The sequence below is a fragment of the Sciurus vulgaris genome (assembly GCF_902686455.1).
Source record: "Sciurus vulgaris genome assembly, chromosome: 10".
NCBI lineage: Eukaryota > Metazoa > Chordata > Mammalia > Rodentia > Sciuridae > Sciurus > Sciurus vulgaris.
The window spans coordinates 26,963,482-26,979,721 of record NC_136470.1 but is presented as its reverse complement, the minus strand read 5'-3'; the positions used below and the strand labels follow the sequence as shown (position 1 = coordinate 26,979,721).

General features: G+C 33.0%; 1 long non-coding RNA gene across 1 annotated transcript; it reads right to left on the bottom strand.

The window, feature by feature from the left end:
* Positions 1 to 519: 519 nt before the first annotated feature.
* On the bottom strand, positions 520 to 16,017 carry LOC306638122. Its single transcript, XR_013757368.1, has 3 exons — positions 15,899 to 16,017; positions 6,911 to 7,055; positions 520 to 2,980 (listed from the first exon to the last, which is right to left on the bottom strand). It is a non-coding gene; the product is annotated as an uncharacterized lncRNA (long non-coding RNA).
* Between the last annotated feature and the right edge of the window lie 223 nt (positions 16,018 to 16,240).

Sequence of the window (16,240 nt, the reverse complement as noted above, 5' to 3'; positions counted from 1 at the left end):
AATGTTCCCCACATATAGCTAAAAGTATGTGAAAGCAAAATGGCATTATATAACTGTTATAAAGTCACTGAAGCAATTATTACATTAGTGACTTTCCAACTAAGAGTAGTATTTCAGTTGATACAACTTTCTCAAAAATATCTCATATGTATTCCCACCTATTGTTGGGAAGAATTAAATAAATAGTCCACCTCAAGTGAGATGAGTAAGTCACCCCTGTCATCATTAATATCACACTAATAACTATACAATTGCTCTTATACTTTAAAGGGGAAATGTATAGAGAGATGAGTAAGTCACTTCTGTCTTCATTAATATCATATTAATAACCACACTATTGCTTTTACACTTTAAAGAGAAAATGTATAAAGAGAATGAGGATTGTAAATAAACCTCTGCATGCTTCAGTTGTAAAACAGGTAAGATTCTTCTAATTAAATCCATATTTATTTTGTTGAGAACTTGTCTTTATAAAAGTACTTCCAAATATTTTCAGCTCTTGCAGATTTTCAAGGACTCAATCCTGATGGTGCCACCAATTAAATGTCCTTCAAAGATTCCTCTACATTTTTTCTTTTCTTCCAAGAATAATGGAGAACCTTGAAAATGCTTTGTGACTATGCCGCCTTCTTTAAAATATTTGCAGTCACTTAAACTAAAAAGGGGTTGCTGCACAGAAACAAGCAAAAAATAGGAAAGAAAAATAAAGAAATTATTTCTTAGGCCTAAACTCCTTGTGAGGTTTGGGTTTCTGCCCACTATAACATCTCAAGGTGAAAATGCTTTTTGACATGCTAACTCTCCTTTCTTCACTCTCCCCTGTACTAGTTTTTCTCCATGTGTCCCCTCCAGATTCTTTGTTTCTCCTTCTCTTCCCTATGCTTTGTCCCAGAGGCTAACACTATCAATTGCAAAACCTATTTAGGATATTTCTCTCCCCTATTCCCTTTGTGCTTCAGTCCCATGTTTTTGACTATTGTAATGGTTCTCTGTAACTCTAATCTTGCTGGGAAGCATGTCTCCATGTCTTTATCTTGTACCGTACTTAATAAGAATTTCTTCATCTTGTCATTTTAGACCTAAAATACATGATGGTCTCCTACTGTTGATGCTTTCTGGGTACCTCAATATCACTTGGTTCCCTTATCCTGCTTTGCAAATGGTGTGTACTTTTTACATTCCAATTCAAGGTGCTCTTTGATGTGTCCTCTTACTGATGGTTCATTCTTACTTCTAGGTACTAATATATTTCGTCTCTGGCCATTAGTCAAAGGATGCTATAATGGACTTACAAAGTATGTTTCTTCTACCTCGGAGTTTTCTTCAGATAAAGATGAAAATATAGTGTGTGTTCTGTTAAAAAAAAAAAAAAAAAGAACTGAACAAAGGAAATAAAGAGGGATATAGGAGAGGATGCTGAACAGTAACCCAGGTTTATTCAGGACAAACCTGTGGAGGGTGTCCGGTGTAGACTGGAGCCCGTCCTTCACTTACATCCCAGGGAAGTTATAGGTGAGTGAAGGGGTGGCGGAATTTTTTTTTTTTTTGGTTTGGCCATTGCTAGGGGGTTGTCAGGGAAGGGTTCCTGTGGTTGTAGCCACTATTCTTTGTGGTCATCACTGTTCCATGTTGAATAGGGTGTTTCTCAAGATTTTAATTCCAAATAATAATTCTCATCACAGGGTATTGTCTGGGGTTTAGGTCAGGCTGACCATTGTTCGGAGTCAGAGCAAACGTAGGGTGACTAATATCGAGGGTATGTTCCAAAATAGCGTGGCCTAGGTCAAGTTCTCCCTCACATGTTTGACTATCGTGGTTGTTGTGGGTTGGATAAGTGTCTTCCAAAGGTCCACGGAAATGTTTGATCCTCAGGCCATGGCTCTATTGGCAAGAGGTGGAAACTTTCAGAGCAGGAGTCAAGTGGGAAATAGGTCACTGAGGGACATGACTTTTAAGAAGATAAAGGGACCCTGCCCCTCCTCCTCATTCTCTTTAACTTTCCAACCTTAAAGTGAGCAGTTTTGCTCCACCACACACTCCCACCATGATGTGGGCCTTATTACAAGCCTACAAACAATAGGGCCAAAAAATCATGAACTGTATGTAACCTTCAAAACTGAGAGCCAAAATAAACCTTTTTATAAAAGTTGCTTATCTCAGGTTATAGTCATGAAAAGTTGTCTAATGCACAAGTAGAAACAAGAAGTAAGTTCTCTTATGTCAAATTGCATCTCCATATGATCTTAAACTTCCCATTCACTATCACCTAACCACTTGCCCATCAGATTGTCTATTTCTTATTGCCTTGATTTACTGCAGTGTTAAGAATTTGAAAGAATGAATTAATTTTACATAGCAGCAGAATATCTAACAGCTGCCTAAACAAATAGGGCAACACTACAATAGAATCATAAATGTAGTCTCTGGAGGGTAGATGTTCATAGTAAAATTTCAAAGTGGATATAATTTGTCTCCTATCTTCTTTTATTTGTTTTCTCACTGCCTCCCTTATTTCCAAGTGGTTTATATGTAAAAAGCTAAGTAGTCTACATATGAAACAAAATGCCTTGATAAGAAAATATTGTGAAGCCATATTTTGGTGTAGGAAGGGTTCGAGCATGGTAAGATTAAGCATTACATTTTAGGTAATATGTGCCATTTATCCATTATCTCAGTTATGCTCCATCCTTTTGGTAGAAATGTATTTTACAGGAGAATGGAAGAATGAAGTTTTACAAAATCTTCTGGTCTTCTTTTCCTTTTTTTCACTAACCACTGTAAGGTTCAGGGTGCCTACAAGGCATGGGGTTACCATAGTCTATTCATTGTAGACTTGCCAAGTAACCATTAGGTCTCTATTGTACTATCTTCCTCTAGAGTTAAACTCAGAGCTCCTAGACAGGTAACAAGAGCAAGATCCAAAATGAAGATACAAAGGTATTAGTAAGTTGATGAATCAAGATACTTGTCAGTCAGCACACTGCAAAAAAAAAAAAAAAAAAAAAAAAAAAGTCAATCTATAATACCAGTTTTCTAGAATATACAATCATTGTCCATACTACTGGCATGCAACACCATTTTCTTTCTTCACCTTTGTGTAATGTATCAGAGGCCCCCAAGCTCTTCTCTTTACTATTACTCAATCCACTGATACTTCATTATCAGTTAAAATTCATTCTGTTTTCTTTGCAATATCTACACTATTATTGACTTTTCAACTTTGATAACATATTAGCACAACTTTCATTTCATAGGTATGCATAACATTTATTATGCCCTCCAAGGTATAAAGTCATACACTGAAAACAACATATCAATATCAATTATTAAAGGAGCTAAAATGTAATGCTTAGGAGCCCAAGGTTTGGAATCATGCTGTTTCTATTTAAAACCTGGTTCTACTACTTACAAAGTTTATGAATAATCAAATTATTTAACTTTTCTCTGTGTTAATTTCATCTGTAAAGTGGTGATAATGATAACACCCGCACAGTTTGTTATTTTAAGTATTTAATTGATCGTGGTGTTTGAAAATAGTTAGCAGAAGAGGAAGAGTATATATCTATATACACACTTTGCATATAGCAAGAGAGAGACAGATAAATGGAGATGAAGAAGGCCTCAAATATCAATGTTAATATTATGATTGACCCCTAATTTTGATGATGGTCCCCTCAATTTCTACATTTTGAATAAATGTAATCACACAAGATTGAAATTTAAACTTGCTCCACCTGTACACAGTTGATAATGCCACCCTACATCAGAGAGAGTACAGAGAGCAGAAGTTGGGAAGCTCATGGTCATGAAAACAATCCTAGCATCTCTCCTGATTTTCTATACCCATTACCAATGTTTTTTCATAAATATTAATAAATATTCATAAAAGATTTATAAAATACATTGTATTTTAGCATTTTATATGATACACTTATAATTTAAAGTATTTAAAAATATTTATTCCCTAAAGGAATATGTCTTGAACATCAAACAATTGGAGCTAATATTTTTCTAGGGTGGCATCCTTATTCCTATAAGAATCAAGAAACAGCAACTTCAGTGTAAAAACTAGTATCAAAGTTGAGGTGTTGCCTCTCATTTTCCTCTCTCTTTTCACCTAGCATCATTAATGAATGAAAGGAAGAATTGAGGCCATTGTGCACTACTCTGTCTAACACTGCCTGATCTTGGGAAAGGATCGATTGCAAAGAATCATATGAATTGAGCTTAGAAGAGTGGAATAAGCTTGAAGAATTTGTCTAGGGAACGATTCCATTTCAGAGGCCTGTTGATTTGCTTAGAAGATCTGAGACACAGCCAACCTACGAATGGCTAGAAATCATAGAGTAGGAGATCTAAATTGAGAGAAATAGTTCTCCCAAAGGATAATGTCTTAAAAATTGAGAAGCTGGAGCTCATTTCAAAAGATTGCAGGTGAGAACCATATCCTCAAGAGAGAAACACAAAAATACATAGAATACTCTGGGTATATTAGGTCAGGAAGCAATTTAGTTTCATTGTGTGTTTCTGGAACAGACTTATAGAGAAAAGGTTTACAATCATGAGATTTGTAGAATAACTGGCAGCACAGAAGGCAAGAAAGGAGAGACACATGTTAGATGTAATTTAAATATATGGAATGATACTCAAAGTCAGATTAGGATTTAAACTGGAGAATTAAGTGTATATGCGTGTTAATATCTTGATTTGTTACATGGGTATGTATTTTCTTTATAATTCCTCTATGAATAAATAATAAAACTTGGAATTATTTTCCAAATCAAATCAGAATAATAGAAGAACTAAAATACAAAGAAAAGAAATGAGCTTGAGAATAGATTCAATTTCACTGGATTCTTAGTAAACATGCAAATCTCCAGAATAATGGGCAGGATTCAGTTTAATTAATCCTTGCAAAAACAGTACTAGGAAATGACCCAGTGTAAGTAGAGGGGACCAGTTGTTCCATCAAAAGTGTTCTGGCTGAACCTCTACAGATTATTCTGGATCAATCAACAGGAAAGTCTCCTGAAATAAATACAAATTGGACTCATTTACATCGGGATTCGGTGTCAAGCCAAGGTAGTATATGAGGGAAACACAATCACTCTTCTGAAATGTGGAGTAGTAAATTGAACCTAGAAAATTATGGAAGTGGCTTTGTGGAAGATGACCCCATGTTCCTCTAACTTGTGTAAAATAGCAAACCCAACATTTGTTCAACATGTAGGACCTCTGAAGTTTTATCACGTGAAACCACTCCTGGGGTCTCTTGCTCCTCTGGTCTGCAGGTTACTTATATCTCTGTAAACAGATAGTATACAGTATGCTAGTGATCTTGACATCACATCCCAAACTCTTTTGTCTCAAACTGAATTCCTGTGTTGTGTTTTTGTGTTACATTGCTAAGTCTAAGCATGAAGACATAAGTAAGTCAGGTCTCTTTTCAGTCTGGACCCAAATACTAATTCCATCATTATCCCAGACCTAATACTAAAGAAAAGAGTAGGTCAACCCTGTTTAAAGGCACAGAAATTTTATTACAAATAGCAAGGCAGCTGGAGGTAGGCAAAGAATAAACTTGTAGCAGAAATTATGTAAACATTGAAGTACAACTACTCATTGGACAATGAAAAATGCTTAGCTTACCCCCTTGGAAGAAAAACAGAAAGGAATTAAGGAAGGAAGGGAGGAAGGGAAGAAGAGAAAAAAAGAGCAGGAGTTTCAGCTAGTAGCAATAGGATTTCAAATGCTATGCTAGAATCCAGGTAAGATAATTATGCACTTGCAATGCAAAAACCGAATAACCTTGACTCCAAGGTTTTATGTGGCTGCTACTAGCTGTGTTACTTATTTGATTGCCACTTTCTTTGGAGGGATAATATACCTCATGGTGATTTTGTGTGATTTAAGTAAGTAAAATTTGAATAATGAGTCTTTCATATATTAGGTACTCAATGAACACTAGTTCTCTTGCCTAGAACCAATTAGAAGAGACTTTGGATGCATACTTTTTACATTTATTTCTCCAGGCCATTAGATAATGAAAGGAAATTTATAACGTCTAACTGAGAAACCATATAAATTTTAAATAACAGAAAATGGATTTAGGTAGTATGATAAAGATCTTATATTTATAGAAAGACTACTAATGTATATGTATTAAATTATGTCATTAGAACCTAGAAGTCTCTTATTTTCTAACAATAATATCAAGCATTATAGATCTTCATTATATGTACCCAGAAGCAGGAAGTGTTCATTTAAGTGGGGGTGGATATATATTTGCTGTATAATATACAAAAGAATCTGTTTTAAAGAATGGGAGAAAATTTGGAATTTTTAAAAAGAAACATGCCATTCTAAGAAAAAAAATTATGACCAGCACCATACCTAGAATATATAAAAGAAGGGAGATTTCTGAAGGATCTGTTTGTTGCATTTGAAGTACTTGGTAGTCAGAGAATGAAATCAGGGAGAATAAATCTCCTCACCACCTGTTGTGTCAAGAATGAAGGAGCCCTCTAAGCATCCAGATAGGTCACTGACTGCAACCTCTACACCACCAAAATGCCAAGGTGAAAGAAAAGAAATTTAATTTCTCCTTAGCCATACAGGTATTGTTTATTCATTTTATTTTGTTTTGTGATATTCTTTCATGTATCTCCTTGATGGTCAAATATGTGCAAATGCAAGTTTTAAAATGTTGAGGTTCGGGCTGGGGATATAGCTCAGTTGGTGGAGTGCCTGCCTTGCAAGCACTAAGGCCCTGGGTTCAATCCCCAGCACTGTAAAAAAAAAAAAAAAAAAAAAAAAAAAATGTTGAGGTCCCAAACACTGTCAGTTATTTTTGACATGAAAGGTAACACTGATTTAAATAAGAAAAAAAAAAAAAGAAGCAGACACTCACTGTCTAGCCTCAGAGATGACAGTCGGCACCTGTCTACATGAACATCATATCTCATTAGATGTAATCATATGAAGCTATACAACCAGTTCAGGGGGATGTGTATTTCCACTTATTCCCAATTGTCCCATATAGAAATGTTCAGTCTCTGTAAAAAAATAGAATTTACACGTGAATTGAGTACTCTCTAGAGGGTTGAGTGAGTCACTTTTTAAAATTGAAGTATTATAATTATACACAGTCGTGGGATTCATTATACTGTATTTATAATGCACATAACATAATTTGATCAATCTCATTCCCCAATACCCCTCCTTTCCCTCCCCTCTTCCATCTCCAATCCCTTTCTCTACTGTGTTCTCCCTTCTGTTATTATAATTGTTTAAAATTAGTGCATTGTAATTACATATGAAAGCAGGATTCATTGTGGTAGCACATGGACATAAGATAATTTTGTTGATTTCATTCTTCAGTACTTCCTTGTGCCCTCCTACCCTTCCCACCTCTTAATTCCTTTCCTCTACTTTGTTGATCTCCCTTTTGTGTCATAAGATCCATTTCTTACTCCTTTTTTTCCACTCTAGTTTCCACATATAAGAGAAAACATTTAACCCTCAACTTTCTGAGTCTGGATTATTTCACAAAGCATGATGTTCTCCGGTGTCATCCATTTACCAGCAAATGACAACATTTCATTCTTCTTTATGGCTGAGCAAAACTCCATTGTGTATATATATCTAATTTTTTTTTTTATTCATTCATTTGTTGATGGACACCTAAGCTGGTTGTATTACTTGACTTCTGTGAATTTCTCTGCTATAAACTTTGATGTGCCTATATCATTATAGTATGCTGTTCAGTTCTTTTGGATAAATACGAATGCATTGTATAGCTGGATCATGTAGTGGTTCCATTCCTAGTCTTTTGAGAAATCATCATACTAATTTCTAAAGTGGTAGTATTAATTTGCAATCCCATCAAGAATATATATATGTATCTTTTCCCCAAAAATGAGTACATTTTTCATGATTAAAATAATGAAAATTGAAACTTTGCATTTGGGTAACAGAAATGCTAAACATTTTTGTTTTGTTTTGCTTTGTTTTTAGTTTTTTTATTGTGGTAAAAGCCATGAAACATAAAATTTACCATTCTAATCATTTTTAAGAGTACATTTCAGCAGTGTTGAGTATAATCATATTATTATAAGACAGATATCTAGAACATTTACCTATTGCAAATCTGAAACTACACCCAATTACATAAAATATCTATAACAATTAATTTAAAACTGGTAACAACTTAACTTCAATCACAAACAAAAACTATACTAACTTAAATATCTATCTCCAGCACACTTTGTTACGATATAAGAAATTACAACCTTGTTTATTATATATCCATAAACAAAGATTTATAGGTTCAGGTTTTTTATTTTTTTTTGGTACTGGGGATCGAACTCAGGGCCTTGTGCTTGCAAGGCAAGCACTCTACCAGCTGAGCTATCTCCCCAGCCAGCTTCAGGTTTTAATAGATAATTTTCATACAGTATTATGTACCAAAATTATAATAGTACAGGCCAGTATATATGTCCATACATTTACTTTTATCAGAGAACATTATATTCAATGTTTGTTTCATTTTAACTTGAAGATATCCCTTTATTAGATCAAGTGGTAATTGAAAAGTTGAAGTCCTTCAACTTTTGCTAAAGTCCTAATCTCTTCATTTTTAAGGATAGTTTTGTTGGGTATAACATTCTTGGTTGACAATTTCCTTTATTCAAGTTTTTTCCCAGCATTTTGAATACATCATTCTCTTTCATTCTAGCCTTTAAAGTTTCTGTTAATCTATTAGTTGTTAGTTTATAGAGGTTCCCTTGTGTATGACAAATGTCTTTCTCTTGATGATTTCAAGATCTGCTTTGTCTTTTAATTTAGACAGTTTGATTATAATGTGTCTTCTGGATCTCCTTGGGTTTTTTATAATTGGATTTCTTCGAACTTCTTGAAGCTGCGCGTCCATTTACTTCCTCCTATTTGGGGAGTTCTCACATTATTACTTTAAATAATCTCTGTGCCTTTCTCTTTTCCTTGTAGAATTTCCATAGCACATGTATCAGTCTGCTTGATAGTGTCCAAAACCATAGTCCCTTAGGTTCTCTTCATTTTTGTTCATTATTCTATTTACTTCTTTGACTCTGATTTTAAAAGTCATGTCTGAAAGTATACTATTCTTATTTTTTTAATCTGATCAAATCTGCTTTTGAAATTTCAAATAATTTTTTTCTTTTAGTTATTATATATTCATCCCCAAAATTTGATTGTTTTTAGAGTTTCTATTTTGTGTTGATATTATAACTTTGTTTCTGTCTTGTTTTCCTGACACAAAATATTCTTACTTTATTCACTTTTTTCATTTTAATTAAATAAAATCATTAATTGTCTTATTTTAATTCATCAAGCATCTTTATGACAGTTAAATTTTTAGTTAGATATTGATCTGTATTTTGCTAAGGTTAGTTTTTGGAGTTTTATATTGAGACTTTGATTTGGCTATATTTCCCTGTTTTCTTGAATACCTTGTAATTTTTTGTTTAGACTTGAAAATATAAGCACCTCCCCCACTCTTTACATACTGGCTTCATGCAAAGGAAAACTATTCTTTAAATAGAAATGCTTTACATATTTTAAAGTTAAAAAGATATTACTACCTTATTTTTCCTTTTTTTTACACAAATGATAAAATACTATATCTCATTACACTCAACTGCTTTCTTATTTAATAACAAACTTTGGAGTTCTTTATCAGTATATCATAATTTCTCTTATTCTTTCAAATGACTATCTATGTAATATTTTCTCTTTATTCTCTGTGAACAGACTACACGTTGTTGTTATGGTTTAGATATGGTGTCCCCAAAAGCTCACATTTGAGACAATGCAAAAAGGTTTGGAAGAGATGATTGGGTTAAAGCCTTAACCTGATCAGTGAATTAATTCCCAATGGGATTAACTGAGTGGTAACTGGAGGCAGGTGGAATGTGGCTGGAGGAAGTGGTTCATTGGGGGTGTGGTTATGGGGTATATATTTTGTATCTGGAGAGTAGAGTCTCTCTTTCTGCTTTCTGATCGTCATGTGAGCTGCTTCCCTCTGCCACACTCTTCCACCATGGTGTTCTGCTTCACCTCGAGCCCTGAGGAATGGAGCCAGCCTTTATGGACTAAGATCTCTGAAACTGTGAGCCTTCTAGTAAATTTTTCTTCCACTAAAATTGTGCTGGTTGGGTCTTTAAGTAATAGCAGTGAAATAGCTGACAAAAACAATTAACTTTTGTGATCCTTACAAAAAAAGTACTCACTAAATATCTTGGTGTATATTATATATATAATTTATGTATAATTATTTATATGTATATTATTTTGCCTACTAACACACTTATATACAATATGAAGTTCTGGATTGCTGGGCCAAATATATGCATGCTGTTAATTTCAGTAAATATCAACAAATGTATCTTCTGAGGACTTATATAGCAATGTACGTCTTCATAAATAATGTAAAACTGATTGTTTTTCCATATCTTTTCCACTACAAGACTTTGAATCTTTGTCAAATTGCACATGTAATACAACAGGATAGACTACTTTGTAATTTATATGTAAGTTTTACTGAAATTTTTTTATACTTATAAATCTTATATTTTCTTTTCCACTCATATCCTTTACCCATTTTTTACCTGTTTTTCAGAATTTTTCTTTATGTGCATGAACACATTTATTAATTCAAAATATGTTTTCTCAATTTTTAATTTGCATTTTGACTTTTTTGAATTGTTCTCATGAAACAACTTTTCATAAGAATTGAAATTTATTAATACTTAGGTCTTCCACAATTCAGTGTTTTTAAGAAATATTTTTTCCAATTTTTTCAAAACATGTTTTCTTCCTTTCTTTCAATAAATTTAGTAATTTAACCATTTTGTAGTTTATCTGGTGCAAAACGTAAGGTTTAGTGCAAATTATTTTTTTCATGTTCCATGTCACTATCCCAACACCAATTTTTGATAATACTATTTACCTATTGATTAGAAATGACAGCTTACCATCTACTAAATTTTAAAATGTACAGACATCTATTTTTAAATTTTATATTTTTTCCATTGGTGAACATCCACTTCAACATAAATCTGATTTTGATTTTTTTTAGCTTCATATTAAGTGTATGATAGTACTATTCACATTTCATTGATCTTTCTCTCAATTTTCAATTCAACTTTTCTATCCTGTTTTGTCATTTAAATTTAAAATTTTTAATGTATTTATTTGGATCGTTTTAGATGTACAGATTAATGTAAGGACACTATTCTTTCAATGATATTGAGGCTTATCAAGTATATGGTAGGTACACAATTCCATTTAATCAAAACTCATTTGCATCCTAGAGCACCATCTTAAAAATTTCCTTATATACTTTGCATGTATTTCTTGTTATTTGTAGTTATTTTATTTAGTAGTGAATTTGAATAGGGGTTTTCTTCTGTTATAGTTTATATCCAGTTCATAGATTATATATGATGACTGTTGACTTCCATACACAAATTTTGTGTGAGGCAAATTTCAGTATATTTTCACTGTTTTCTCAGTTGTTCCTTCAGAATTCAACAAGTATAAACTATTAATATCAGTAATTAATATAATAATTTTATGGTCTCATCTAAAATGTTATATTTTTAATGTCTTCATGTTTTCTTGTTTCATTGACTAGTTTTCCTAAAGTATGAATTGTCCTCAAAGCAAAATCAACAATTTACTTCAAATCAAACAAAAATTACCTAGAAGTCATTAAAATGTGATTGATGTTCCATCAATAAAAAAACTCATCATAACTAAATCCACCATTAAAGAAATTCACAAAACAAATTTTAATTGATATAAAATGTATTGAACTTGTTAAAGCATTACAAATTCAGAATTATAACCACTAAGTAGAAAATACTAAAATAGTTATAATAATATATTCGCAGAAAATGAAATTATTTTAAACCTGGAAAATGCTCAATATTACTTTTATGTGATAATTACAAATTAAAGCTGCCATGTGTTTCTTAACCTAGAACTTTGTCAAAGATAAAATGTTATAAATACTTTGACATATTACTATCAGTGGTTAAATTACTGTAATTGGATTTTTCTTGGCATTGACTAATGTGAAATGATTCTAGATTAAGATGAATACATTTTACCACTTTATTCATCTTTCAAATTATCTTGGGTTTCCATCAATAATAAATATTTAGATTTTATCAAACACTTGTCAGCACAATTGCTCATTATTTACTACTCTCACATCATTACTATTTCAGTGATGAAGATACTAAGTATCAAAATCTGCAGGACAGAGCTAAGGTAGTGCCCTGAAGAAAAATTCTAACAATGAATAATTACACTAATAAACTGGAAAGAAAATAAAATTACTAGAGATAATACATGGTCTATCCCTTACAAGCCTTGTATTGATTAAAAAATAAATTATTGTCTCAAAGGATATTTTTTCACAGCTGTTATTATCTATCTGTTACTTGGAGTCTCTAAAAAAAATTACTCATTTTTAATACTGAAATACTTTACCTTGAATTCCATACCTTTTGTTTATACATTCTTCAGACTGGGTTTCTGATTAATATAGTAGAAACAGTATAATAACATATATTCAAAAGTATACATTATTTACTGCTCAAAGTTCAGTGTTTGTACAGTTAATTTCCTGCTTGCTCTGACCCCTAAAATAGGAAATCGTTTGTTTACTTGTTTCACCTTACTGTAGTGATCCTTTGCCTTCTCTGGACCTCATGTAACTGTACTCAGCATGACAGTTGACCACTGCCCCCAACACTCCTGTCCTGATGCAATCCAAAGTTCAAATGATGAAACTCTTTTGATACAGAAGTTCTTTGATAAAAAGTGCCCACTGAGAAATAAAAGAGGAGTATCTTTTACACAGTAAAATATATCATTTTGTGTAGTTTCTCTGGATATGTTGATGTGAATCTCACATTATATACCCCTATGAAATATAACAACCTATGTTTTAATATTCCTAATTGTTTAGCACCCCTATATTCAGAGATTTATGTTATTTGTTTATTTACTTTCATGGTTTTTTCCTACTATTTTTCAAATACAGAATTTTCTCATGCCTCTAGTGTGGAAAGGAGGGATTGGAACTAACTGTCAACAAATCTTCTATCATATAAAAATCACTATGATAATTTATAGCACAGCTTACTAAAGAAGTATATAATTTTTCACATTTTTACAAGCTACACATATAATAAAAGGACTAAATGTAGACTGGTCTTAATTTTATTGTCTTACCATGAATTATACTATTCATGTGCAACATAGCTAGTCAAGCATATACTAATTCCTAAATGATCCCTAGCTGACATTCCAAATAACTGACGAGTTGGTTCATTGTCCATTAAGATGATGCTATAGAGCAATCTGTCTTTAGAGAAACCTATTTATTTTTTACTTGATGGATAATGCAACCAGTTCAAATGGTAGAAATACTATATTAACATAAAAATCATTATAATATACCATCTACTGATTTGTTAAGAGGTCCAAGGTTTTTTTCAACTGAGAGGAAATAATTCCTTGTGGTTTATCTTGCTTTTAAGGGCTGCTGTTGTCTGGACTTAAGTCATCCATCACTATGTATATTTTAAAAGCAGAGTCTTTTAAAGAGTCTAATGACAAATACCCAATATTGATATTTAGATTATACAATTAAGAATATAATCGCCTTTATCTAGATCATTTTAATGACTGCATAGTCTGTGGCATTCAAGTAAAACCTAATTATAGCATCTGTTCTTATTTCCAAAGTTTCTTCTAGTAGGCGATATAACTTGACTGTTGATCTAAACCGGGTGATCAAACACCTTAACTAGACCAGAATCCCTTTGGGTGCAGGACAACTTGTTTTTAGAATAATCTCAAAGGTCTAATGGTATGTTTGCAGAAACCTGACTTTTGAGGACAGAACTAATTTTGGTGCCTCAAAGTGAGAAATGCAGTTATCAAGACCCTAAATAAGTAAAACTCTAAAAACAGTGATATTTACAAAAACTTTTCAGTACGCACCTGTTATGTTTTCTGTGGTCTTATGTGATCTAGATTATTTTTATATTGTAATAAAGTCATTTAAATAATATTCTATATCAATGAGACAGATTAGTTTTCTAGTTATAATGGTGCAATTTACAAGGGGACCTTGTGGCTTCAGATAACTGTCATTTAGCTTCTCTAATTCACAGAATATGACATACAAACTAGTTTTTGTGACATCTCCATACCTCTTAAAATTCAGTAGTAAAGAAAGGGAAGATAATATATATCAAGTACAGAGTTAAGGGCTGCAATATTATCTTTACCACCCAAGGCCAAGAAAAACACAAACTAATGACAGAGAAGACTGGAAGCCATTGTCAAATCCAAATAGTTTTGAGAAACCTCAATCTCAATCATTTCATGTGCAGTATAAAGAGGAACAGAACTTAAACACTTCCCAACAGGATTTAGCTCCTTGGGACAAAGGTACAGAAATGCATTCTTAATTAAATTAATCCAACATTAGTCTAATATTAATCTAATATGTTTGTCTTTATTTCATGTTTAAAACAAGCAATACTATGCCTTTTCGAGTCAGCAACAAAATGAATCATTTGACTTATTTGTGAAAAATCTCTCTCACTGGCTGTTCAATTTTTAAATTTAGAAGAAAAACAAAACAAAGCCACTGCCCATATGAGACACTGAGCAGTATTTAGAGATAAATTATGGCAAAGAAATTGCCAACATAATAAAGGGTAAAGAATAGAAAAATTTATGATTCCCCAGACATTATTCGTTGACTTAACTTGTTTTTTAGCTTGTTTTTTGTTATTGTTTTAGTCAACTTTTTCGCTGCTGTGACCAAAAGACCTGACAAGAACAGTTAGAGGAAGGAAAGTTTATTTGGGTCTCACAGTTTCAGAAGTCTCAGTGCACAGATAGCCAACTCCATTCCTCAGGACTTGAGAAGAAGTAGACATCATGGCGGAAGTGTATAGAGGGTATCAGCTGAGGACATCACACCAGGAAGGTGTGGTGGGGTGGGACAGAGACAGAGACAGAGACAGAGAGGGAGAGAAAGAGAGAGATTCCCTCAGCACAGACAAAATGAAATCCCCAAGGACATGCCCCCACCAATCCCTCTCCTCCAGCCATTGTACCTGCCTAGAGTTACTACCCAGTTAATCCCATCAGGAGATTGATTAATGCACTAATTAGGTTAATGTTCTCAAAACCCCATCTTTTTTCATGTAAACTTTCTTGCATTGTCACACAGGAGCTTTTGGGGGACACCATAACAGTTATAATTTGCTGCAGATTTCAAATTCATATCTTAAGATCATAATTGTTTAAACAATGAAACAAGCATATCAGGATTTCTTGAAATAAAACTGTAAAATTCTCCCTAGTCTAGGCAGTGCATAAACTTATATTTAGTTGCCTTTGAACCTTCATATGTCCATGCTGTGTGCTGGAGGCTATATGAGTGTTCCAAACTGGCTGTCAGTTATTTCAGAACGTTCCATGAATAGTTTGGTAACAAATACATTTTTCATGGTTTCATGCTTAATGGTAATTATCAAATAACTTGCAGTTGTCCTAAATTGACCTGTAAATATATAATATCTTGATCTATGTTCTTTTTCCTAGTTTGAATTTATTTATACTAGTAACATGTCAAGGACACCAAAGTTCTTTCTCACAGAAACAAAAACCACATCCAGATGGTGAAGTCTCTTCCAGGAGAGTATGGTTAGCAGAAACAAAGACCAACATTAACAACATCAGCACAACAAAACTGCATCCACAATTTGTCAAAAGAAATCCTGTGTTAAAGAATTAAGAGTCTTTGGAAATGAGCACAACCTACCTGATGTGTCTTTCCTCCCTCTCTGGTGTTTGGCCAGCTTTTTGGTTGTTGGAAGTACCAGGTCTCTTGTTTCCAAAGAGCCGCCTGTGTTGGCCTGTCTTTCAGACTATCGTGTTGCAAAATCTGAAGTTCTGTTGCAATAAACACCAGATTTCAAAGGAAAGCAATGGAAATTGTGCAGAGATTAAGCTTATTTTTGTACCAACAGTCAGTAGTGCATGATTATGTGTCTAAACAATGCCTCTTCTTTCAATATGATATTAGATCAAGAGACACTGAAAAAAATGATTTTTCTAAACGTATCCTCAAAATCACTTGGGATGATACAGGGTTGTCTTGGGG